This window comes from Anser cygnoides, chromosome 1 (assembly GCF_040182565.1).
Source record: "Anser cygnoides isolate HZ-2024a breed goose chromosome 1, Taihu_goose_T2T_genome, whole genome shotgun sequence".
NCBI classification, from domain to species: Eukaryota; Metazoa; Chordata; class Aves; order Anseriformes; family Anatidae; genus Anser; species Anser cygnoides.
Genome location: NC_089873.1, coordinates 175,251,272 through 175,276,457, shown reverse-complemented (window position 1 = coordinate 175,276,457; position 25,186 = coordinate 175,251,272). Strand labels below are relative to the sequence as shown.

The following is a 25,186-nucleotide window of genomic DNA, read 5'->3' as shown; positions in this document are numbered from 1 at the left end:
TGTGGCCCCATTTACCACAACCCTTTGAGCCCTGCCCATCAGCCAATTGCTTACCCATCGTATGATGTTTTTGTTAAGTTGTATACTGGATATTTTGTCCAGTAGGATCCTGTGGGAAACTGTGTCAAAAGCTTTGCTGAAGTCCAAAAAGATCACATCAGCTGGTTTCCCTTGATCAACTAGATGGGTGATCTTATCATAAAAGGAAATCAAATTTGTTAGGCAGGACCTACCCCTCATGAACCCATGTTGGCTGGGACCAATGACTGCATTGTCCCCCAGGTGTGCTTCAATAACTTCAAGGATAATCTTCTTCATAATTTTACCAGGCACTGATGTGAGACTGACAGGCCTGTAATTGCTAAGGTCTTCTTTCTTACCCTTCTTGAAAATTGGCACAACATTTGCCAGCTTCCAGTCCAATGTTCTCACATTTCCTCTTGAAAATGGCTTCAGTGGAATTCCATCGCAGCTCTACTTACTGGAAAAATGCAAAAAGTTTATGCCACCTTCTGTTATTTAAGGAATTTTGAATGAAGAGACAACATTTCCTATTACAGTAAATATTTCAGTTTCTTATGAAGATTTTCTTTTTTTAAGCAGTGCTGTAGATCTACAATTCTGTTTATAATTATGCGTCATCTCAGATTCTATTCTGAGTGAATAATTTCAGAAGGTTAATATCATGTAGGTTACTTGCCAGCCAATGACAAGTAAAGCTTGTCTTTTGTTCAAGCTCATTTAACTTTTTTGAGCCTGACGTTTCACTCAGAACTCTGCAAAATAAGCAGTGACAGACAATTACTCAATTTAAGTGGGAAGTGAGAATGCACCATTTACTTTTTAGCCTTCATTAAACATAGCCCTACTGTTTCTGGGAGGTGGTAGAAAGGGTGTTGCCTGACAGGGTAAATAGGAGGGGGAGGCTGAGACAGACCCAGTCAACCTGTGGCCAAATTGGGAACTAGATCTAGTCAAAACATGGGAACATTTTCAAAAAATACAGAAGATATTTTAGTAAACAATTACTATAGACTTATTTTCAGAAAGGTGTGGCCTTATTTTAAAGAATGAACAGTATGACTATCGAGAACATTTGAATTTATCTTATATGAATTGATCTGTTGTGAGATACTGAAAAATGAAAAAAAAAGGTATTAAGCCAATTTGTGTCACTTTGGAAATATTTTCATCATTCTTTCTTTAATTTTATTTTTAGAGCATTTTGGCAAAAAACAACAACAACAACAACAAAAAACAACAAAACAAAAAACAACAAAAACAAACAGACAAACAAACAAACAACAACAACAACAACAACAAATTTTCCAGCTATTTGACCATATGAAACAGAGCATACAGAAACACATGAATGTGCAGGAATTTTAACAAAACTGATTTAATAGACTCCTAAAAACTAGTTGCAGTTTGTTTATTCATTTATTTATTTATTTAAGTACTTGAAAAGCTCACAGATTCTAAAAAAACATAGTATTGGGTTGCAAGAAATGAAAAGCCAAGCAGGGTACCATAATCAAATGGATACAAAAGGTAGAATAAATGTTTTGTGTACAAAAGTCTTTCAGTGTGTCAAAGGTTTTTGAATGGTTAACAATGGAACTTCAAAGTTCTCTTATGGTAGTTATTTCTTTGCTTGATGTGATAAATAGAGAAACATACTTAAATGAAGGGTGAAGGGTTTCTGCTCTGAATGGTACATGGAAATTTTTCAGGTTTTATATGATCAAAAAAAAAAAGAATCAAAAGCTCAAAAACTATGCCAAAGTACATAAAAATCTGTCTAAATTGTCTTGCTATTTGACTGACAACAAAATGCTCATCTGTTTTCCCCTTTACTCCATAATCAGTCAAATAATGCTTTGTTGCAATCAAATAACTTTATGAAAATACATTCACAAAGGATAGGGGTGCCAAATACTTGAATATATTGGGGGGACCTGTAAAAGTAAATGTTCTTCCAACTGTTTGGAATGAAAAAAATATATTATGGAGAGTAGTGTAATTAAAGAGCAAAAAAGATGGTGTCTGCAGTGATAAAACTATCTTGGACTCATCAAGTCCTGGAGCATAGATTAACTCTTGTTCATACAGGAGACACTATTCCAATAAACCTGTGTGCATAAAATTAAATGCTGCACATGTTGATTCAGTTAGGCTGCCAGAAACAGTAGCAAAAGCTATCTAATGAAACTTGGTCCTGGTTAGAAACTGCTGGCAAGAGTAATTTCCACGTTTCAGAAAAAAATCTGAGTTTGAGACTCCACTTTGTGGTTTTCTGGGGCTACCTGGAATTACTGGTATTCAGTACTGAGATTTCTTGGTTCTTTTGCAGGTCCAGATTGTTACAGATTTCTTTTTATCCTGCAGAGGATGGTGACTGTCCAGGTCCTCCTATAAGAGGGGAGGTTTGGCACATTCTATTTGTCTTTGCACAAAGTCTGCCATGGAAAGTTATGCTGGAAGATGAAGCATTTAGTTACAAAGAAAAGGTGTGTTTTGTTGTTGTTGTTGTTTTTTGTTTGTTTGTTTGTTTTCTAGGTTTTGAACTCTGTACCAGGTGGGTTGTGGAGAGTCACCTTTCCTTTACTGCAACTTGAAGATGCTCGAAGTGAGGAGTGTATGCATTGCAGCACAGGGTAGTCTGCAAGTGTGACAAAGATAGAAAAGAGGGAAGAATGAGAGACCAAAATGAGTGAAGAAACAGTGCAGACACAGAAACAGTCGAGGGACTTTGCAGGCCTATGATGCTGTTGCAGGGGCACAGAAATATGCCCCACAACACAGCTTTCCCTGTCCCCATGCTGCTGCTTTTTGTTCGAACAAAGAGTAGAGTCTGCACGTTCTGCATCCAAAATAAATTTCGTTAATATGGCTCAATTACTAGGAAATTAAGACTGTAAACCACTCAGGAACTGTCTCCTTGGTCTCTTGCAGACTCTCTCAGTCTGTCTCCAAAGATGAATGGAAGCTGTATATCTGTGGGTAGCAGAGATGACCCTAAAATGAACCAGTATGATGTCAAGTCAGCTTGGAGCACAAAGCAATGGTGGTCAAAATTAACTTGTGTTCACCTGCCAAGGTAATTATGGGCAGTATAATACCACAGAAAGGAAGAAACAGCTTGGTTTTGGCATTAAAAAAGAAAAAAATAATAATACATAATGGAAATGTTATAGTTTATGTAAGATATGGTGTTTTTCACTCCAACGATTCATATCTTTCTAACAGAAGTACAGGCTCAGTATGGGTCACGAACTCTAGTAAGATTCTGCATTCTCTGCTAGCCATGCCTGACGGTAGTCTGCTTAGTGTTATCAGAGCCATGCCATGAGACTACTAAAAATCCTGTTACTGAATCATGCGCTTGCAGGGAAATGAGTTTCTCCCCTGCTCCCTAGTGATTAATGAAGGGTGTGCTGCTGAGATTGAAAACAGCTCTTTTGTGATATATGGATGTTTTGTGCAATTAACATCCTGTCCTGATAGTTCTGGAAAGGGCATTATCCAAATCATTCCTGTTATGAAGAAACAAGAACTTCATTTTCTCACTTGTCATCATCTGTAATGGTGAGAGTCAACTGATACAAATAACATTGCATTACTTTTCATCATGTATATCCAAGCTAATCCTGTACTGGAAGCCTGTCTCCAATTTGCACAGGGCAAATGAAAGTACAACTATTTCTATGCTACACTGGTGCCTCTTGGGCTATCTTGTCATCATATCTGCTCCTGTGATGGATCATGTGCTGCCAGTTCTCATTCATTTTAATGAGAGAGAACAATCTCACAGTCCAGGCATTTATCTCCCTTTGTCTGTTACCCATCTCTTGCTTTAAAGGAAGTTTTTCCCTAACTTGTTTCAGTTATATTCTATGTTGACATACAGAATCTATGTATGAGCTATTCTAGCTATTCTGTTTGATACTGAGGATTTTATAAATATGTGTGAGATTATACATTTCCTTAAGTACGTGAGACTTGATTACTTTTTCAACTTTTTTTAACTTTCAACTTCAGGTGTAGTTCTGGACAACAGATGCAACCCATAAAACAGCCTGGTTGAATTTGATGATCTTCTGTTAGAAAAGAAATACCTTAGGCAAAAAAATGTGTTCAAATCAAGCAAAAGAGCCCATCCAGACATTGAACTACATTTCTGTGATTTTGGTAATCTGCTGAAGTTGATCAAGACTATTAGCTAAGAATGCAATCTGAAAACTGACTAGGATTAAAACTCTTATCAAACATGTGAAAGAGAATAGGAAGTTTTGTGTTCCAGAGGAGAAGACCGATGGAGGGAGGAAGAGGAAATACTCAAGATTGGAGAGAACATTGATGCAGGGAAGACATAAAGTGTCTGACTGTTGTGGTGGGATAAGTGTATTTCTTAGGCTATATAACAGAATGACAGACTTTCTTGTAAACCCTGTAAACTGTCTTATCTGTATATTGTTTCTGGGTCTGTAGAATAAGTCATAGTGCCCAATGATTTAGATGCTTGAGAGTAAGAATGAGCACATCAGTGTTTCAGCAAATACATGGGGAGTTAAGAGGTCCAAGTGGTTTACCTTTCATGTAAAGATGTTATATGTTTAACAGGACATACTGCCGTCCCAGAAATGTATCATAAGGAAGAGACACTACTACAGTCTATTATATTGAGAGATGTTTAGGAGCATGCAAGTTGAGCATGAGAGATCAAAATACTGCAGCCAAAATACTGCAGCATGCAATGAAGCCCTTGGCCAGGGTTTTGAGAGCTGACAGTCTAGAAGCTGTAATAGAAAATCTTGATTATCAGATGTACTCAACATATACAATTCCTATTAATGTAAAAGGGCATTTAAAACCATTAAAAACATTATTCAGAATATGATACAAAATCATGAATAAATAGAAAAAGAAACTGTTAAAATCATGACAAAACTTTACATAAAGTGCAAGGCACAGTTCATCCGTGAATCTGTCACCTCCAGGGTTGACAGATTATTTTGGTGTAAATCACTGAGCAGTTCAACTCAGTTTATGCTTTTATACCACATGAGAATGCTGTCCAATCTTGAAATCAGTGATTTTCATTTAATCTATGTGGCATTTTAAATATAAAGTTTCTTTGTTCATACTTGTGTTTTTCCTTTGAGCAGAGAAATAATGATATATGTGTGGAAGACAATTATTCTGCTTTTTTTTTTTTTTTCCTTCCATCACTGTCTTCCCAAACCACTTGCTTTTTGGAAGTGGAAAGCACACCTGTATACCATTTCTTGCCCCTGAATGAGAAAACAAATATAAATACACTGTGGTTCTGATCTTCTGATCTGAAACCCCATGCATGGTCTAAAATGTCAGTTAATATTAGCCTTGCATGGAGTTTTACACTGCCTTTCAACTGAAAATAGAAAGTGCTTCCAATCAGCAATTCCTATATAACAGAGAAGGTGGAAAATTGGTTTTATAAGCATACAACAAGTTGAAATGAGTCTTCGATGTCTTCCCTGTTAATTTAGTATGTGAAGATCCTGCAGCTGATGGAAAAAAAAATCCTATTATTTTTGAATTACTCATTCTCTTCATATTCATTATGTCACCTTCCATGAAGCTTGAAAATGTCTACCAGTAATTTATTGGCATGTAGGCAGTGTTAATCAAATGTCCACAAGCCTGTTCTCACGTTTGAAGTGTGCCTCTTTCGGAAATGAGTAGAGCCCCATGCAAATATGCTTACATTCCAACTTTAAATGTAAAATATTCACAAGTCCTAAGGGAAAGAAGTGTCTTGTGAAAATAAGATAAGAATTTCGACAAGGACATTCAGAGATAATAGCATTTCCCTAGATTGTTGCCAGTGTTCTTCAAACAATTGTTTTGATTTTAGATGAAGAATTTTGTTTGCTTTCCTCTCTGGAAAGAACAAAAAAAAAGTAACAAACCTTCAGTAAAAAAAGGTAAACAGCTGAAACCTCTCCAGTTCTCTTAAATATCTGAAAAAAAACCACTGGTAATTATAGGCAAAATGTGGCTGTTGATTGTGTGTTGGGGGAGAAATCAACAGTGAGGGGTTGCTCTCAGGGCATTCTCATACAGCAAACTAAATTATAGTTTATCTTGATAATAGCATAAAGAATTATTCCAAGGTTGGCAGGTTGATGCAACCCACTGTAAAGTAGGCCAGGTTCACAAGTTATTGAATTCCCAGAAAATTGAGTAGATTCAGTCTTCTAATGACAGCTACAGCTGTGCTCATTAATTTTTAGAATAAGCAGTTTAGCTGGCAACTTGATTATGTCTCCATCAAGTGGTACAACTGTTTCATTGCATATTCTTGTTACTGCTCATTAAGAAAACCTTGGCTTCTCAAATTTATCTTGGAGATGTGTTTAGATCGTGTTATGAACAGTGAACTCTGCCAACAGATTCAGAGAAGAAAGATTCATTACCATGAAAAAGGCCAAAATTCACAGTGTGAATGTAAGTGATTAAGAAGAGTGTGAAAGGAACTCAGATGCCCCCGAGAAGGTCAGAGCTTAAATAAGGAAAATGTATTTGTTAACCTTTTTTTATTTTTTCTTTCTCCTAAGACCTAGAGAATCAGTTAAGTTTTATGCTAGATAGCACTGGATATTGGATGATCTATTCACTCATGCAGTAGAGTAACTTCAAAAGGTCTTCTGGTTGAAAAGTAAAAATAATAATGAAATTTGAGCTATTCGAGGAAAAAAAAAAAAGCTTTTACGTAGCTAAGGAAGAAAATTTCAAGTCTTTCTTCTCTCTCTCTTTTTCTGAAGCTATAGATACTATACATAACTGCTTATGGCAGGTATATTATTTAGTTAGCTTGCACAGTGTTTTCATAATACTTTATTAATGAAATGCCTGCCAAGACAAGAAAATATTGTTCTGCATCTAACAGAGAGGTACAGTCAAATATCATTTATGGAGAACTAGGATTTCCAGACCTGTGAATACAAAGCTTTAGTACTTTCATATGGCAAATAATGTGGGATGTGAACTATAGCTAAGTCAGCAAGGTAGTTTAAAGGTATAGCCTGTCTGTTGTACGTCGACTATATCCTATCATCTAGAGGCGAAGTGAGGCAAGGCAAGGCAAGATGAGGCAAGGCAAGGCAAGGCAAAGCAAGGTAAGGCAAGGCAGGGAAAGGCAAAGAAAGACAAGGCAAGGCAAGACAAAAAGCAAGGAGAGGGGCAGGGCGGGGTGGGAAGGGAAGGGAAGGGAAGGGAAACTATGACAAAAATAAAAGGAGTAAGTACTAGTTCAAAAGAAAAAAATAATCTTGGTGTTTTTATCATGTCTGATGAAACAAACAGAAGTAAAAGGATTGTTTTTGCATTATGTTTGTGTACAGTCATCTGCAGCCTCACATTTTGTCTCCAGTTTCCGTCGTTATTTTACCATACTCACATTAGTGGTAAGAGTAAGTTTTATCCTTATTTATTTTTCTGCATTTTTTTTTTTCCATGCACTATGTGGAATTGTGTAGACCAGGATTTTTGCAGATGTCCTTGTGTCATTTGATATTGGTTACACCTGCAGTAATAAATACACTTGACTTAAAAGTCCTTTTTCCTTCCTCATCTGAAAGAAGAATGTTTTAATTTTCTCATACTACTATGACAGACAACAGGTACACACTTACCCCCAGACCATTCTTGGGTGTTTTCTGAGAGACTGAGATTCAAAATCATGCTTGGGAGTGTTTTAAGAATTAATATCAGGAGCAGGGACAAGTGAAAGAGCCCTTGTCCTAGCCCAGTTTTACTTACTGCAGTAGGTCTAAGTTTCCTCTAACTTGTACAGCACGTTTAAATTTCCCATGAGTGTGGGAAAAGGCCTTTGTTTCTTTGTCCTGCATCCAGAAAAAACAGTGATGTTTGCAATTTGTTTTACTCTCTCTAGGACGTGCTCTAATCCGGCCAGCTTTAGTCTAATGTTTGTGGTAGTGCAGCCATAAGGATGTTTGAGGGATATCAGCAGTAATAAGGCAGCCAATGTTCACCATAAAATAAAACAACAATTTTTCCTGCTCACTGTCATTACTAGTACTTTGGATTCAATTTTTACCACTGTTTTATGTGTAGAACTACCGATGTCTCATATGCTTGCTTTCTTGATGGGCAGTCTTCATGAATATGGCAAAGGCTCTGATGTGATTTAGAAGTCTTTGTATATACACATAAATTCCATTCCCCATACAAGGATTTTGTATACTTTTAGAAACTGTAGGCTAAAGTTTGTTTCATGTAAAAGTTTTTCACTAGATTCTGTCAGGAACATTCTTTAGGAACTAACAAAACTTCACTCAGAAACACAAAAGTGATAAAACATTATTCAAAATACATAATCACTGCAACAGCAAAAGAGAATCCACACTAGGCTATCTCACAGTTTATATAACAATATTTCTGAAAAGTAGAAATGATCTTAAATAGATGGAGAAATATTGGAGTCCATATACTCAGCTTCTAGTGGCAGTTTAAGAACTTAAGTACATAACTTCTTAGTTCCTTTGAAACTATCTTATCAAACTGCTAAATAACTAAGTGAGCTTCATGGATATTAGTTTTATGCAATTTAAGAAAAAAATACAGATGGATAGCATTGCTTGACTTCCAGTATTGCTGCTTCTTTTCACACTTTGTGAGCCAAGATAAACTGAGTCTTCAGTTTCCTCTGAACTAATTTTTGGATCTCCTTCAACTATTAAAGGAGAAAGGACTACTTAACATCAATGTGCATTATCTCTGTTAATAAGAGCTAGATTCATTAATCCAATTGATGTAGTTACTCACACCAGAAATTCTGCATCACCCCATCATTTCCCATTGAGGAACATTCCTGGTCTGTCCCACTGTGATTTTTTTCCTAACAAGGATTGTTTTCCCCCAATAATTTCATGGCACAATGGAATCAGGAGTTCAGGTTGGAGAGGACTTCTGGAGATCATCTGATTCAACCCTTACTCAGGTCAACATTTCAAGTCCTCTAAATATCAGCCCATCCGATTTACAGATCTGTCCTCTTGTCTACAGCTAATCTCCAGATGCTCAAACTGATTTATTTATTTATTTTCATGCACCATAACCCCCCTCCACTTAACTTCTGTCTTAAATAATCTGCAGTTGACTATTGCAGTAATCCAGTCCTATGACCTATCCTACCAAGCTTCTGTATCTCCAATGATAACGTAATTCTGTGACTACACATGGAGTTCCCTTTCTTCTTGTTGTTTCCCAGAATACAAGCGTTGGCATATGGGCACTTGAGATGATCTGCCATCTGTCCCTTGTTTTTGAGGGAAGTGTTGCATCTGTTCCCATTGCACTTTCACGCTGTCACCTGGGTCACGTCTTGTTTCCAAGATTTGGACACCAGTCATCAAAAATCTGGGTGAAAGCCACTTCAAAATTTTATTTAGCCTAATAGCAAAGATATCATTGTCCCTTTTTGATAAATGGGTCCCATCTCTCTGAAGTAGCTCACAGTCTTTGAAGAGCATCTCATGATCACAGAAGCCAAAACCCTGCTGACAACACCAGATATGCAGCCAGATGCTGCTCTGTGTTATATGCTTACTTCTGCCTGCCCTTTCTTTTGATTGGTAACTTTGAGGAGAAAACCTGAGCAAACACCCTTGTAAATCCAGCTCTTAGGTCTCTGTAGTCCTGTTTGATATGCAGGTATATTTCTTATTCTATACATAGTGTATATATATAGAATATATATTAGACTATATAGGATATAGTGTGATTACCATGATGAATGTGTTTTTATTACACAAAAAGTAAAGAATTTGATGATTTCATGTGTATTTTATATGAACTATAAATAATCAATAATTATGTACTTTGTACTTTGAATCAATGTTTTCCACTGGAAATCTGTTCTGTGAGAATTTTTAAACCGTGCTAATAAAGACACACTTTAAAACAAAACAAAACAAACAAAAAAAACCTGCCACAAAAAAATAAACACATAAATAAATAAAATACCCTTTCTCTCAAAAAAGCAAAATGATTAATCATTATTATTGCACGGCATTATTATTGTGACTGCGTTAAAGGCACAAACGTTTAAATGCTAAACTTTATGAATCATCTGTTCTGTCTTTAGAATATTTTTTTAAAAAGAAACAAATGTTTTGTTTTGTTTTGTTTTGAATACAACGAGGGGATTCAGTAGTCTAAACACATGTATTTTTTGTCATTTGAGGAGTGGGTGCATGGCCTCTGGCTTCAGCTCCAGAAGGCTGAAGGTCTCCCATAAACCTACTAGGCTCATGCAGAGGTCATGCATAACTAGATCATATTCACGTTAAAGTGGTGAAATGTAATGTGCTTCAAGACTTCCACATTCAGATACGTACGCTGATAGGGAACAAAACATAAAGAGGAATTCTAAGGGGACGATAAGATAGAGGTTGCAATGTTGTTTTGTTTCTGATTTTAACCTCCACTCACTTTTTAAAAATAAATCAGAGATTTTCCCTTAAACTCTTGATTCCAATAGTTAGGTCCTTATGGACAGCATCAAATATCATAGACATTAGCAGTATAGGCATGTTCCTGAAACTTAATTCCCTCAATCTAGATAATTTATTTCTATTATGTTTTTCTATTTGTCCTATGATTCTGATACTTTAAAATCAGTGAAAACTGAAACTAATAGTATAAAGATGCAGTGATATTTGTGATTTGGTGTATGTGACATCAGAATGATTTTCTTTAGTGACTCCATCACAAGTCTGCTATGAAGTTACAAAATAGTGTTGTATTCCAGAAGGTGTCAGCAGAGTATTACAAAATAAAAATGAGGATGATGTATTGAGAAATTTCAGTGGTGGAAATGGCTGTTTTAAATGGTGATTTGTACAAAGAAAACAGTGTCTATAACAATTACTTGCTACTCTTATCATCACTGTAAATAAAGCAGTAAATAAATTCCTGTGCTCTCAACTAGGAAGGTTAGAAGATAGTGAAATATATTTTGCCTGGGAAAAGGCCTTTGATCTACGTATTAGTACAAAATGAGAAATTAAGTAAATCCTTTGCACAGATGGCAACAGTGCTTGCATTGGACTGAAGGAATAAACCTGACAAATTTTGGGCTAGAGCATAAGAAACTACTTGTACAGTTATATACCACTGATGAGGGCTTTTATTGATCCCAGAGCCATAGTACAGCATGAAAAGGAATATGAGAATGGAGAACATTTGATTTATAGCCCTCTGTCTCCAGTAAGCAGCCTGATCATGTTTCCTCTCAACTCAGTGAAAGAACTCTCATTGACTGACACATATTAAGCACCTCACATAACACAATGATACTTTTCCACATAATAAATGGAATTACAATATAAATAACAAGAATATTTAATAATTGTATCAAGTTAGTAGTGGAATTAGTAAATATTACTAGCCAATACAGCAACTGTATTAAAAAAGGGAGCTAGAGAAATATACAAGCATGTTAGAGTGACCTTAGTAACTTGCAGATTTTTGGAGGAGATTCTGAATGACATGATTATGAAATAAATGAGAGTAAGCAGAACACGGGATGTAGCTGGGTGACAAAATCAGGAATTGCACTCTGATAGAACTGGCTCATTCTACTTTTTTTTATTCTTTCTTACCTTATTCAAGACTATGACTACAGTTTGGTCTGTAGTGGTCAATAGCATTAATGAGAACTACTTGCACTTTTCCTTTAAGAGGGAGTGGTTGCATTTAAGTTTTTAGAGATAAAATGATATAAAAAATATATGTAGGCATTATGTTCTTATATATTTCTGAGTTTTTATAATGTAACATGAAATGATATTAATTTCAAGGACATTAGAGCTTTAGGATTACAGTGAGAAAAGCATAGTTTAAAATGCCTTTTCAAAGGCTGCAGCATGCTTACCCCACTGGAGCTCACCTGTTTTGCAAACCAAATTCTCCCAACTTCTGCAAGACAATACGCGATACAAACAAATTCTCTTAAATTGCTCCAGGCTCCTTAATACTATTTGAAGGAAGAAGAGCAAGAACAGTGTCTGAGCAGCCTCTTCATTCCCCAAGAGTGGCTATTCTGGCCATCCTTCACTCAAGCCACAAAGGAAGGGAAGATTATTATTCTCTTCTAGAATCACTTAGAAGCTGGTTGGTACTGATCTGATGGTCATTAGGAGCTAGCTCAGGGTTATTGCAGTACAGTTCCCAGACTAGGGCCTTCTGCTGTTTTTTTTTTTTTTTGTTTTGTTTTTTTTTTTTTTTTTTGTTTTTGTTTTGTTTTGTTTTGCTTTGTTTTTCCAAATCTAGAGCCATTTCTAACTGTTGAAGTATGCTACAGTCCAGTTTTGAAGCTCTTCTTGGTTGTGAAGGGTTACAAAATTTGAAAAGAAAATGAAAATAAGATTACTATCTGTGTGCTCCCAGAAGCTCTCGATTAATCATAAAAACATATGTATATATATTAATATTATCATGCCACATTTCTTTTTCAGTGGTTATAAGGGGAAATGACTAGAGGAAGGATGAGCAATGAAATGGAAAGAAAATCATGAACTTTAAAAGGTGAGAGAAACAAGATATGTAGCAGAGTGAGGCTATGTGTCCTGGTTTTGGCTGGGATAGAGTTAAGTTTCTTCCTAGTAGCCGGTCTGGTGCTGTGTTTTGGATTTAGGACAGAATAATGCTGATAACACACTGATGTTTTAGCTGTTGGAAAGCAGTGCTTCCACTAAGTGAAGCACTTTTCAACTTCTCATGCTGTCTTGTCAGCAGGGAGGCTGGGGGTGCACAACGAGCTGAGAGGGGACACAGCCAGGACAGGTGACCCAGATTGGCCAAAGGAATATTCCATAACATGGCATCATGTTGAATAATTTATATGGGGTAGTTGGCTGGGGTAGGGGGTACAGCTACATGGGGATGGGCTGGGCATCGGTCAGCAGATAGTAAGCAATTTCATTGTGCATCACTTGCTTTGTATATTCTATTATTATTATAATAATCATTATTATTTCTCTTCCTTTTCTGTCCTATTCAACTGTCTTTATCTCAACCTATGAGCTTTTACTCGGGGCGGGGGGTGGGGGGTGGGGGGTGGGGCAGGGAGTAAGCAAATGGCTGTGGGGTACTTAGCTGCCTTTATCTGCCTGCTGGATTAAGCCACAGCACTATACCCTCAGATTTTTTATACATTTCTTTAGCTTAATTAAAAAAAAATAATCATCCAGTTATGATGAGTCATGTTACTGTTTTGCCTTTCATTGTGTTTGCATGAATTTGGCCATTGGAGAGAGAATGTGATTTCATATATTGACCATGCTGAAAAATCACAATATGTCGAGTACAATCAACATGTTAAGCAGCTGCTATTAGGCTGAAATAAAAATGTAATAAGAATATTTCATTTTTTAAGGTCCATCTTGTTCTTTCACAAAATTAATATTTCTTCTCAGATATTACACGTTTTTCTGTCATTCCTAACTAGGAAATTCCACAATGAAGAGAGCTTACATTATGAGCAGTTTTATTGGTTGTCATGTATCTTGTTCAAGTTCAGAGCACTCATTTAAATCATTTGAATGGGTCAAGACTTTGAAGTTTAAATAAGGTCTGAGAGATGAAAGGATCAAGGATGAATTGCAACTAATGATGTTTTCAAGTTCCCTCTTTAAATGTCTTTTAAGAACACCAAAAAAAAAAAAAAAAAAAAAAAAAAAAAAAAAAGAACTACGAAGATTTGCCTTGGAAGCGAGATGTTCCAAGATGTGTAATTGAAAACAAATGTACAAAACTGCAGCATTAAATTAAGCACTCATGTGCTTAGGGAGCTCTTTGCTCGCACTGCTTATGAAGAAACAGATCCTTTCCCCAAGGACTGCCCAAAAAAGTGGTCCCCTAACAGAGTATGTGCAGGGGTAGTCAACTGAATTAAATGTTTCTTGCATGTTAGTTACATTATTATTATTATCTTTTTTTTTTTTTTTTAGATAAACAAAAAGTCAATAAATTTTAACACTGCAGAGAAGACTACATGTATTCATGTTTGGAACTGTAGTAAGAACTAAGTATCGTATACTGTGATCAATGTGTCAGCTTCATGTAGACATTGCTTGGGCTAGGGTAAAGGACCCATACTCAGAGACACTGTTAAAATAACTTTTATTACCTTTAGTGGTGTAGGTGCAGAGCTAACCTTAATACAGTCTGTCTTCCAAAGGAGCAGCACTGTGTTAGATACTGTTGCATAAGGTATCCTGCCAGAGAAGGATCAGTGAAGTACAAGACCAGTAGTGACAATGGACAAAAAGAGACCCATGAAATGAAGCAAATGAGAAATGCTGGAAGGCTAGTGAGAACCTTTCTAACAGCTCTAGGGCTTCCGTCATGTCAGCTGGGATAGCTAGTAAAGCACAATACTACATATTCCTTACTTTGAAACAAAGACTTTTCGGGAAGAAAAACCTAACTGAAAATGAACTGTGAAGGGATGGTGAGGACTGACTTGTTGTTCAGTAACTCAAGGTTAAAATTTCCATTTTATATAAATACAGTTGTGGGAAATCACTATTTGTCAATGTGGAATTATATTTAACTCATTCTTGGGTGATAAAAGGGTATGAACGAACTTCCAGGGTTTTTGGGGTGGAAACTTGAGCTAGGGTGATCAAAAGCTCTTAGCATTTGTTAAGTAAAAATTCTTAGAAATTTAATCTGTCTTTTGTGGTTAACAAAGCACTGGGCAGAAGGGTTAATTACTGGTATGCATACTGAGTCTCAATCAGTGATCAAATGTTGCTGCACAAAGAGAAATAGGTGATAGGCAGGATGCACAGTATTAGATTAAAAATTTGGAGAGCACAGGGTTTAGCTATGATCAGTTCTAAGAAGCTGCAGCTGTAAGGCTGACATTCTTGGTTTGGCTATTTTAGTAACTGATCATTAAGAAGTTTCAGAAAGAATATTACAGCTCTATGATTTACATTCCTGAATGATGAAATTGACTTATTTTTCTAAATCTGCATTCTGTCCCTCCTTATTTTGTAGCAGATTACATTATACTAGGAAGATGGGCAATTTTGCCATCTGCTTTAAACTTCAGATAGACTAAGAAAGAACAATTATTTTAAAAGTACAGTCAGATGAAGGACAACACAAGGTAGAACCCTGGTATCAAACCATGAGCATTTCACACGCCATTATGATATATACATATTTAAGTTTATTCTTCAAAGATGCATATGAACTAAAAGAAGAGGGTCAAAAGTTCAGAAGTTTACCTGAGCCTAGAAGGTCTATAATAGTAGTGTGGACCAATACATATCTATTGAGAAATAGATTATCACTAGTGTTTAGTCCTACTACCTTGACTGAAAAAATTGGGTCAGCTAGAAGCTGCTTTGGAATGAAACACCTCACACAAAAATGCTCTGTTCTTTAATGAGTCTCTGAACTCTTCAGAGTGAAAACTGTATCAGCTTTAACAGTAAACTAAATAGGCTTAAACATTTGTCTACGTTGTGATTTTTTTATTTTTATTTTTTTCTGCATGCCTGGCAAAACTGTTAGCCAATACTGGGCATGGGTATAGGACATAACAAGATATTTCTAGTTGGCAGTATGGGCGAAGTTACTCTATTTTAATGTGGTGATTTAAGGAGTTTAAAACATGGTGAGGAGAGCCAGAGGACAGATAATGGGACTTTTTATTTTTTTATTTTTAATAGGTATAGACATGTCTTTACAATAGCATTGTGATACTAAATAATAGAACAAGCTCATGACTGAGTGACACGGACCAGTTCACATGATACCTGCTTTAAATTAGCTCCCTACATGACAGAATTTTCTTGAGGAAATTTCCCTTACTTGGTTTTCCCTTACTTAAAGAGCACTTGATGTAGATATAACCCATGATACAAGTGGAGAAAACCATCCATATTATATCTATATCATTATATATATATATATATTATATATATCATATTATCATTATATATATATCATATTATATCTATCATTAAACCAAGATACGGAGATTTTACACAAATCTTTTGAGAGCTTGGAATCCTATTGTCACCAAAAACAAACAAAAAACAGCAACAACAAAAATAAAATACGCTCGTAAGTGATGTTTTATTCACTGTATTAAAATATGGGAGGCTTGGCAGAAAAGTTTTATTATTATTATTATTATTTTCCCAATACTGTGAAAGAAATCAAAACAGACAGATTAATATTCTTCCTTCTTCCAGATGAAATCCAGGGACTGCTGGTTTAAGGTTAAGCAATAAGGCAATAAGCACTGTGTAAAATTTGTAGCTGGATTGCCAGTAGTTGCAAGTGGAGGGAAGAACAGTCTTGTTCTTCATGTACACATGGCTACTGTGGGTCTAATCTCATCCCTGTTCAAACATCCTCCCCTCATCTAACCCCCCAGAAAAGTAGAATTAGGTACTGGGCTAGAAATGGGTCAAGCTTTTTACCATGCTATATCTGTTTAATTTTTCTATTGTTTGTTTCTACAGACTTGTCCAGCATTTCTCTCCACACCTTTTAAAAACACAATTAGAGAGCCAATTATTCATCTTCCATTTGTGCTACTTTTTCTGGTTGCTTTAGGTATAGATGTTAGAGCATCTTTATGTTCTTTAAACTCCTTTGATGAGCTAAAAATCCAGCTTCTGAAGATGTAATTCAAGAAACTTTCCAATCTTTGGGCTTAATTCAGCATCTGCCAAACTAGATGCACGTGAGGTACACTTGGGACAAGAAACTAAGTACTTTGGACCTGAGTCATATATGAAAGAGACAAATTCAGACTTCCTTACTGTTCTTTACCTTCTTAGTTATGGATTATCTGTAGAGAGGAAGAAGTTCTTAGAAGTATTCAATTAAATTATATTTAGGTGCAAACTGTAGGTTTAAAAATCAGATGACGTGATGACTACTAACCTTCTAGAGCTAGAAAAAGAAATCTACTACAGTTATATACCGGCTTTGTCCAAGCCTATCCTGGGAGCACAGCAGTATGAAAGAACTGTTTAGCTTTTATATATCATTTTTAATTCTGCTAATGGATGTTAGGAGTAAGACACTTCCTCTAGCTGTTCTGGCCTGGGACTCTTACTGTAAGGCTGCTGGAGCCTAGCCCACCTTGCTGCACACATGAAACACTCACCCACTTATCCCACAGGCACCCACACTTGTGGGTCCCCTCAAATAACAGCACAAGCCTCCTGCCCACCTGATACCCCTGCCTGGACAAGGGTTCCCTACTCCCTGGCTGCTCCAGAGTGAGGTTTGCCAGTAAATACACAGGCACACCCAGTCTGGGGCAGACAGATGCTGTCCCCAGCAGCTGGCACAAGGTACATGAGCTGTGACCCTGCTGCAGCTGCCAGCACAGAGACCCTCACTCACCTCACTCACCCCTGTCCCCCGGCAGGAGGTCTGGGGACACACACCACTCCTGTCCCAGGGGCTGGAGGCTGAAGACCCCCACCCGCTCCAGGAGCTGATGCTAAGACCTCACCAGTTCCAGAAGCAGCCACCACAGGACAGGGTGCCCAGACCCCTCATCTGAGTCCATTGACTGGCACCAAAACCCCCTTTACCTTAGTTACACTTTGTTAAGATACTCAGTTGGCTATTCTAACTGTATTAAAGATTCCTACATGTTATATAACCTCATCAATTAGTGAGACCGACAGGATTTTTTTCTCCTTACTGCTTCTGCTATAATTTGTTGGTCAGGTCTGAATCTCTGTATGTGCTTGTTCAGGGCTTCCATCTTTTCTTATTATCTGCTTTGACAACGAAAAGCTCCTTGATCAAATACCACTTAAGGTGCAGATGTTCCCTCCTTCCAAATATCCTTACAAATTTTATTTGGGCGCTTCATGCTTAAGTATATTGCTGAATTATGCTGATGGAAAAGGTAATACCATTCATTAAGTGTTGGTAAAATTACAATAGATGCTTATTTAACTCATTTCATAGTATTCACTATTAGAATTATAGTTTTCTGAGGTTATTGTTATTTTTCTTTCTGCTAGATTAGGTGGTATATTGCTTTTCAATGGTGTTTTAGAGTACTCAATAAAAATTAGACAGTAAAAATAGCAATAGAAGAGGGAACTGATTAAACTTTAATAACACCTTTTACAAATGTGAAGCTGCTTTACTCGGTTGTTCAAATGTAAAAAGAGGCACTACAGTCATAGACATTGTACTATTTAAAATTAATCTGTAGCTCAAAATTATCAAGCAAAATTTTCTAAAGAAAATTGATTAACTCTTCCAATTTTTAATGACTTGATTAGTGGTATCTGTTATTGGTCAAGTGGTTGAGCATGCAAAAGAGCTAAGTACTGTTGTGCAAGTAAAGCAATGTTGTAAAGGTCCATTGCTCTTACACAGAATGTGAATATGCAAATATCTTTTTGTATATTTGCTGGAAAAAAAAATACCCAAGGAAGTTATTTTAAATTTAGTAATTGCTTAAAATAACACTTTGATATTAGGATGAAATTCTTATATGAACTGTCGTAGCAGACAACTAGCAGTGATCTGTATGATATGGCAGAGTGCAGCCTCAGACAGTTTTCTGATGACACAAAACTGGGAGGAGTAGCTGATACACCAGAGGGTTGTTCTGCCATCCTGATGGATCTCCACAGGCTGGAAAAACGAGCTGACAGGAACCTCATGATGTTCAACAAGAAGTGCGAAGTCCTGCATCTGGGAAGGAACAACCCCAGGCACCAGTACATACTATGGGGCACACAGCTGGAAAGCAGCCTGGCAGAAAAGGACGTTGGGGTCCTGGTAGACACCAGGCTGAACATGAGCCAGCAACGTGCCCTCCCTGCAAAGAATGCTAACAGTATCCTGGGCTGCACTATGCACAGTATGGCCAGGAAGTTGACAGAGGTGATCCTTCACCTCTGCTCAGCACTGGTAATGCCACTCCTGGAGTACTGTTTCCAGCTGTGGGCTCCTCAGTACAAGAGAGACATGGAGCTACTTGAGAGAGTACAAGAAAGGGCCATGAAGATGGTTAAGGGACTGGAGCATCTGTCCTATGACAAAAGGTTGACAGAGCTGGTATTGTTCAGCCTGCAGAAGAGTAGGCTTGGGGGGATCTTATCAATACATATAAAAACCTGAAGTCAGGATGCAAAAAGGATAGAGCCAGACTCATTTCAGTGGTCCCCAGTAATAGAGCAAGAGGCAATGGGCAAAAAAATGAAACATAGAAGGTTCCCTCTGGACATTGGGAAACACTTTACAGTGAAGGTGGCTGAACACTGGCATGAGTTTCCCACAGAGACTGTGGAATCTCCCTTCCTGGAGATCTTCAAAGCTGTCTGAACATGGTGTGGGGAGATGCTCCTTACACTCAATGCCTCATTGCATTGGTCAATAGGAATGCTTGCATACTGTGCCTGCATAACCAGTTTATACAAAAGAACCTGTGATCAATCACATGATATTCTAAACAATGTCCTCCTCAAGGCCGACAAAAGACTAAGATTTACAGATCATCAGCTACCTGAAACATGTCTAGCTTTGTTCTTGGGTCCTTATGTAAAAGACATCTTATGTCTTCCTGTCAATCATGCAATTAGCATGGAGTCTTGATCCTATTAATAGAGTACACCAACACCAACTCAGGGTAGCTCTCACTGACCAGTCCAGGGGTACTGCCCAGTGAAAGAGACATCTAATGTCATGGCAGAGAATATTAGAGGTCGACAACTTTCCCAATCTTTGCTTAACAGCAGGTAAGATTTACCGTTAACTGTATTGTTTCTTGCCTACATGAAAAGTGGCTTTTTCCTTTCCCTTTTGCATAGCTTAGATGCTCACATTCTGCTCAGGATTAATTATACTGGTAATCAGTGTGTGCAGTTATAATAAATCCATCAAACTTAGTCCATGGTCTGTTACCATTTTATCATCCAATATCTAAAGAACTCTGTTGTCCTGTGGCACATGGTCCTGGGCAAGTCACTTTAGCTGGCCCTGCTTGAACATAGGGTTTGGATGACATGACCTCCAGAGGTCCCTTTGTCTATCAGCTATGCTGTGATTCTATGTTTCTGTGAGTCCAGGCCAATTCTAGCCCTTTGCTAACAAATTACATCTTGAATAACTTTCTTCCACGGTTTTCAAAGTTGACTTTAACTCATTAAGTCTAACACAGGAATGTCCAGTGTGAGATTTTGGTGATTTTAAACCAGTCAGTTTCAAAGGTGGGTACATATTCATCTACTTTTGTCTAGTTAAAACAGCTTCTAGATTAACTTTTTCCTTCTTGGTTTTCATTTCAATTAAATCATTCAACAACTGCTTTGAAATATATGTGTGTTGTGGTTTAACCCGGCTGGCAGCTAAACACCACACAGCCGTTCGCTCACCCTCCCCCCTCCCTCTCTGGGATGGGGGAGAGAAACGGGAAAGTGAAGCCGGTGAGTTGAGATAAAGACAGTTTATTAAGACAGGAATATAATAATATAAGGAATATAAGGAATATAATAATAACAATAATAATAATAATAGTGATAATGATAATAGTATTAACAATAATAATGTGTAAGAAACAAGTGATGCACAATGCAATTGCTCACCACCCGCTGACCGATGCCCAGCCTATCCCCGAGCAGCCGGCCCCCCCCACCCCGGCCAGCCACCCCTATATATTGTTTAGCATGACGTCAGATGGTATGGAATACCCCTTTGGCCAGTTTGGGTCAGCTGTCCTGGGTCTGTCCCCTCCCAGCTCCTGCTGCACCCCCAGCCTGCTCGCTGGCAGGACAGAGCGAGAAGCCGAAAAGTCCTTGGCCTGGTGTAAACACTGCTCTGCAACAATTAAAACATCAGCATGTTATCAGCGCTCTTCTCATCCTAATCCAAAACATAGCACCCTACCAGCTACTATGAGGGAAAATTAACTCTGTCCTAACTGGAACCAGGACAATGTGAAATAAGCACACTTGTATTTAGAACTAAATTATCACATGAACTTGCTTAAACATACTGCAGTATATCGTATCATTGACATGAAAATAAATGTTTGTCTTGCCTGTATTTGGATCTGTAATATGGGAAAGATAAACAATATAAACTGAAAGACTCATTGGATTAATTAAAGCCATTTTATTAATTTTTAATGTGCTGTTTTCCAAATGCAGAAAATATAATTTCAAAGTCGAGTAAAAATTAATTAAACAGATGTCTGGTAGTGTTTTGTCATGTTTCAATATTTTTTTTTTCCTTTATAATAAGGAAAGAAAGGGATGTGTTTCACATAAGCTAAAATTCTGTCATATTTAGCATTATAATCTCTAACTGGATTTAAATATTTCAGATTTTTTTATATATTTATTTTTGTAAATAAGTAAGAAGTTTCATGGTGTCATACCTTGAAATGAAAATAGTTATTGTAAAGACAAGAAGGAGAGATATTTTTGCTGGAGTACTAATTAACACTAAAGAGTTGTGAGACACAATTTTTGATTTAAGTGCTGTGGTTAGGACTGTTTGCAGTGTGCCAAAAAGTCACATCTATTTTCCCATTTCAGGTTGGTGAATAAAAATACATTTGGTTGACGATTCCAATAATTAAAATGTTTTTAACATTTTGGGGAACTAGTAAGCCAGAAAAGAAAATACAACTCAGTTTGTGCTGAGGAATATATATAACTACCTGAAATTTAAATAGTCTGAAATTATATTTATTTTTATTTTGTTTTTATTTTGTGATAATTAACAAAAAAATACAGTTTACAATTTTAAAATTCTGGAGACAAAATTCAGCTATTTTTTGTTAATCTATTCCTCTCTCAAAGCAGTTTTTGAAAGTCTACATCAACCTGTGAAATGCTTTGTTGATGCTTATAATTGTCCGTTTTGATAAATCTTTTGGTAGAATTTTTTTGAAAGTAATAATTTCTATCCTACATGTATCGAGCCTACATTCTGATCTCTAACATGAATGAAAACATGCATTTATTTAACAGAACTGAAAATTATTTTCTTTTGAATGTTATGATAATCACATTTTCCATTGTATGGGGACCTTATACCTGTGCAACTACCTCCTGCAATTGGTCTTTGACCCTTGATATGTTTAGGAGAAAAGCAATAAAAGCAATAAAAATAAGAATAATCATTTTTTCTTGTACCTCATTATTATAAGCTTCTAATTAGCAGCACTTTGAAAGCTGCTGAGATTTTGAAATGTTAAAAGTGGTATTTTCTTGAGTTCACATATTTGAGATCAAGCATTGTTTTTAGGTAGAACAACAACAAAAAAGAACAGACATTTGATGTGCATATATTCACAAAACTTTTGCCTCCACTAGGACCTTGACTGTTCCATATCCATAGCATATATGTTGTTTCTTAAATTCTTAGTACTTTTTGTGTGTTTGTTTCTTAATTTTTTTATCTTTGAAAAACCCCTGTTGAGGAAATGATAGTGTCATTTCTCCTAGCTGACATTTTCATAAATAAACAGTTGGAAATTAAATTGCTTTAACAGTGGTCATTGTTCGTTTTTGGTACTAAACTTCATGCCATGTGTACTCAGATATTTGATTTACACAGATATTTTTGTAGCAGATGATACGAACTATAGAATTTTTGGTAACTGCTATTAGTATTTGAGACAAATGTTCCAGGGCAATGGGAACACAAGTTTAATTGATATGACACTAAGGCGTACAGAATGAATTAATATGAGAGACTGAGAGGTAGTCGATATGAGCATAGATATATATGGAATAAATTGATTGGTAGTTGGGGAGAATCTGTAATCCCCTGTACTATCAGCTGCACACCATGAAAAATATATGTGATATTATGTAATACTTTTATTTTTATTTTTATTTTTATTTTTTAACTCTACCTGGTTAATTCTACCAAGAAACTGGCAGATATGAAAATGGCAGCTTTATCTAAGTATCAAAACAGAAGTGAGCTTTAAAGAGGTAAATAAATTTCAGTGTTTTACTTGGTACAGGAGGTAAATATTTTATACTTTGAACTGTAAAATGAAGTAAATCCATTTTTAGCAGACAGAATTCAACATGACTTACTGTACTTGAAGTCAACATTACAATTAATTGGCTCAATGACAAATGTGTTGAAGAAAAAAATTCAAAGCATGTGTTTATGAACATTTCAGACTTGCAAAACGTCATTTTCACTAGCTATATTACAAAAATATTTTGATGTTGAATAATCATGTAATATTTGGTCCATACATTTCTGGACAGATCATTGATCAAAAGGAGAAAAAACAAACAGGTAAGATTAATTTATTATTTGGCTTGTAGTCTATTTGTTTTATTTCTATTATTCTCTCTCTATTATTACAACAGAATTGATTAAGCTTTAGAAATGAAGATGTATGAAAAATATCTAGCTTTGGATCATTTTGATGGTACCCTATATTTAACAGTGCGTTGGAAAGACTCAAATGAAGCTATATCAAAAGACAGAAATTACCTTCCCAGATGACATTAGTGAGATTAATGAGATTAACGAGTCTGAGACATTACACGTGTCTTGTGTAATGCGTTGAAAGTTGTAAAACAGACAGACAGAAATGAAAGTCCTTAATTCTGAGTGTGGGAAACTGTAAGATTTTGCTAATACCTAGTATTTTGTGAAGGTGATAATCACAGAAGCCTCCTTATCCTTTTTCATGATTGTGGGTGGAACCTAGATATGAAATTTTGTGGTTTAAAAGATTTATAGTAGTTTTCTCAGTAGCTGACTGTAGCTGAGAGTGGAGAAATGGGGTAATAAAATATCACAGGAAGATGACCAGTATTTACTGTTAAAAAGTAGGCAATATCCCTATCCTTCTGGGACCCATTCTTTAAGCTGTTGACCACTTTCTCTTACCCCAGAGAGTAACTTGGTCATTCACATAACTATAAGTGTGTTGTTCTAAACCACAGAGAGGAATCACTTAGTTTACATGAGTGGAAGATATACTGCATTCAAGTTAAAACCAGCTCCTGCCCAGGAATAATGGGATAAGAGAAAGAGATAATGTGTTTCCCTTTTGTGTTTGTGGAAGCTGTTGTGGTGGTTTTACCCTGCTGGGCAGCTAAACTTCACCATATCTGCGCTTCCAATCCCCTTCCTCCAAGGAAGAGGGAGAGGGGGAGAAAATACAATGGAAAGAGTCTCTAAGGTTCAGAAAAGAACAGAGAGATCGCTTACCAATTACTGTCATGGACAAAGCAGACTCAACATAGGGTGACTAATATATATAATTTATTACCTATCACTAGCAGACTAGAACAGTGAGAAACTAAAAGCAAACTAAACACACCTTCCCCCCATCCACCCTCTTCTACCTCCTCTCCCCTGTGCAGTGCAGGGGAATGGGGGAATAGGGGCTGCGGTCAGTCCCTAACGCTTCCTCTATGCTGCTCCTTTATGGTCACTCTCTGCCCCTGCTCCACATAGGGTCCCTCCCACAGGATGCCATCTTTCCTGAATTGATCCTGCGAGGGCTCTCCATAGGCCGCAGCCTCCTCCAGGCCACATCCACCTGGTCCACTGGGGGCTCCTCCACGGGCTGCAGCGTGGATATCTGCTCCACCATGGGACCCATGGGGTGCAGGGGGACAGCCTTCTCCACCAGGAGCTTCTCCACAGGCTGCATGGGAACTTCTGCTCTGTGCCTGGAGCACCTCCTGCCCTCCTTCTGCCCCAAGGTCAGTACCTTGGGATCTGCAGGGCTGGTTCTCACTCCTTGCTCTCCCAGCTGCTGCTTTCTGAAATCTGCTCTCCCGAAAGGTACAACCAACGTCACTCATTGGCTCAGCTCTGGCCAGCAGTGGGTCAATTTTGGAGCTGGCTTAGAGCTGGCTCTTATTTAACATGGAGGCAACTCACAGAGGCTAACCCTGCAACCCCCCAGCTACCAAACCCTTACCACGTAAACCCAATACAGCTGTAGAAATTCTCTTATGTTAATATGAAGCAGTAATTCTCTGCAACATTAATTTAACCTTCAGAGAAAGTCAACTTTTGATTTTTTTTTTTTTTGTTTACTATATCTCATTTAATTTATATAAGTCAAATTAAGGTTCTAAGACATGGATTACATGCTACATCCAAGGTT

At 37.0% G+C, this 25,186-nt stretch overlaps 1 long non-coding RNA gene across 1 annotated transcript; it reads left to right on the top strand.

The window, feature by feature from the left end:
• Positions 1-355: 355 nt before the first annotated feature.
• On the top strand, positions 356-5,002 carry LOC125180001 (uncharacterized). Its single transcript, XR_007158200.2, has 3 exons — positions 356-2,510; positions 2,956-3,100; positions 4,042-5,002. It is a non-coding gene; the product is annotated as an uncharacterized lncRNA (long non-coding RNA).
• Positions 5,003-25,186: the final 20,184 nt, after the last annotated feature.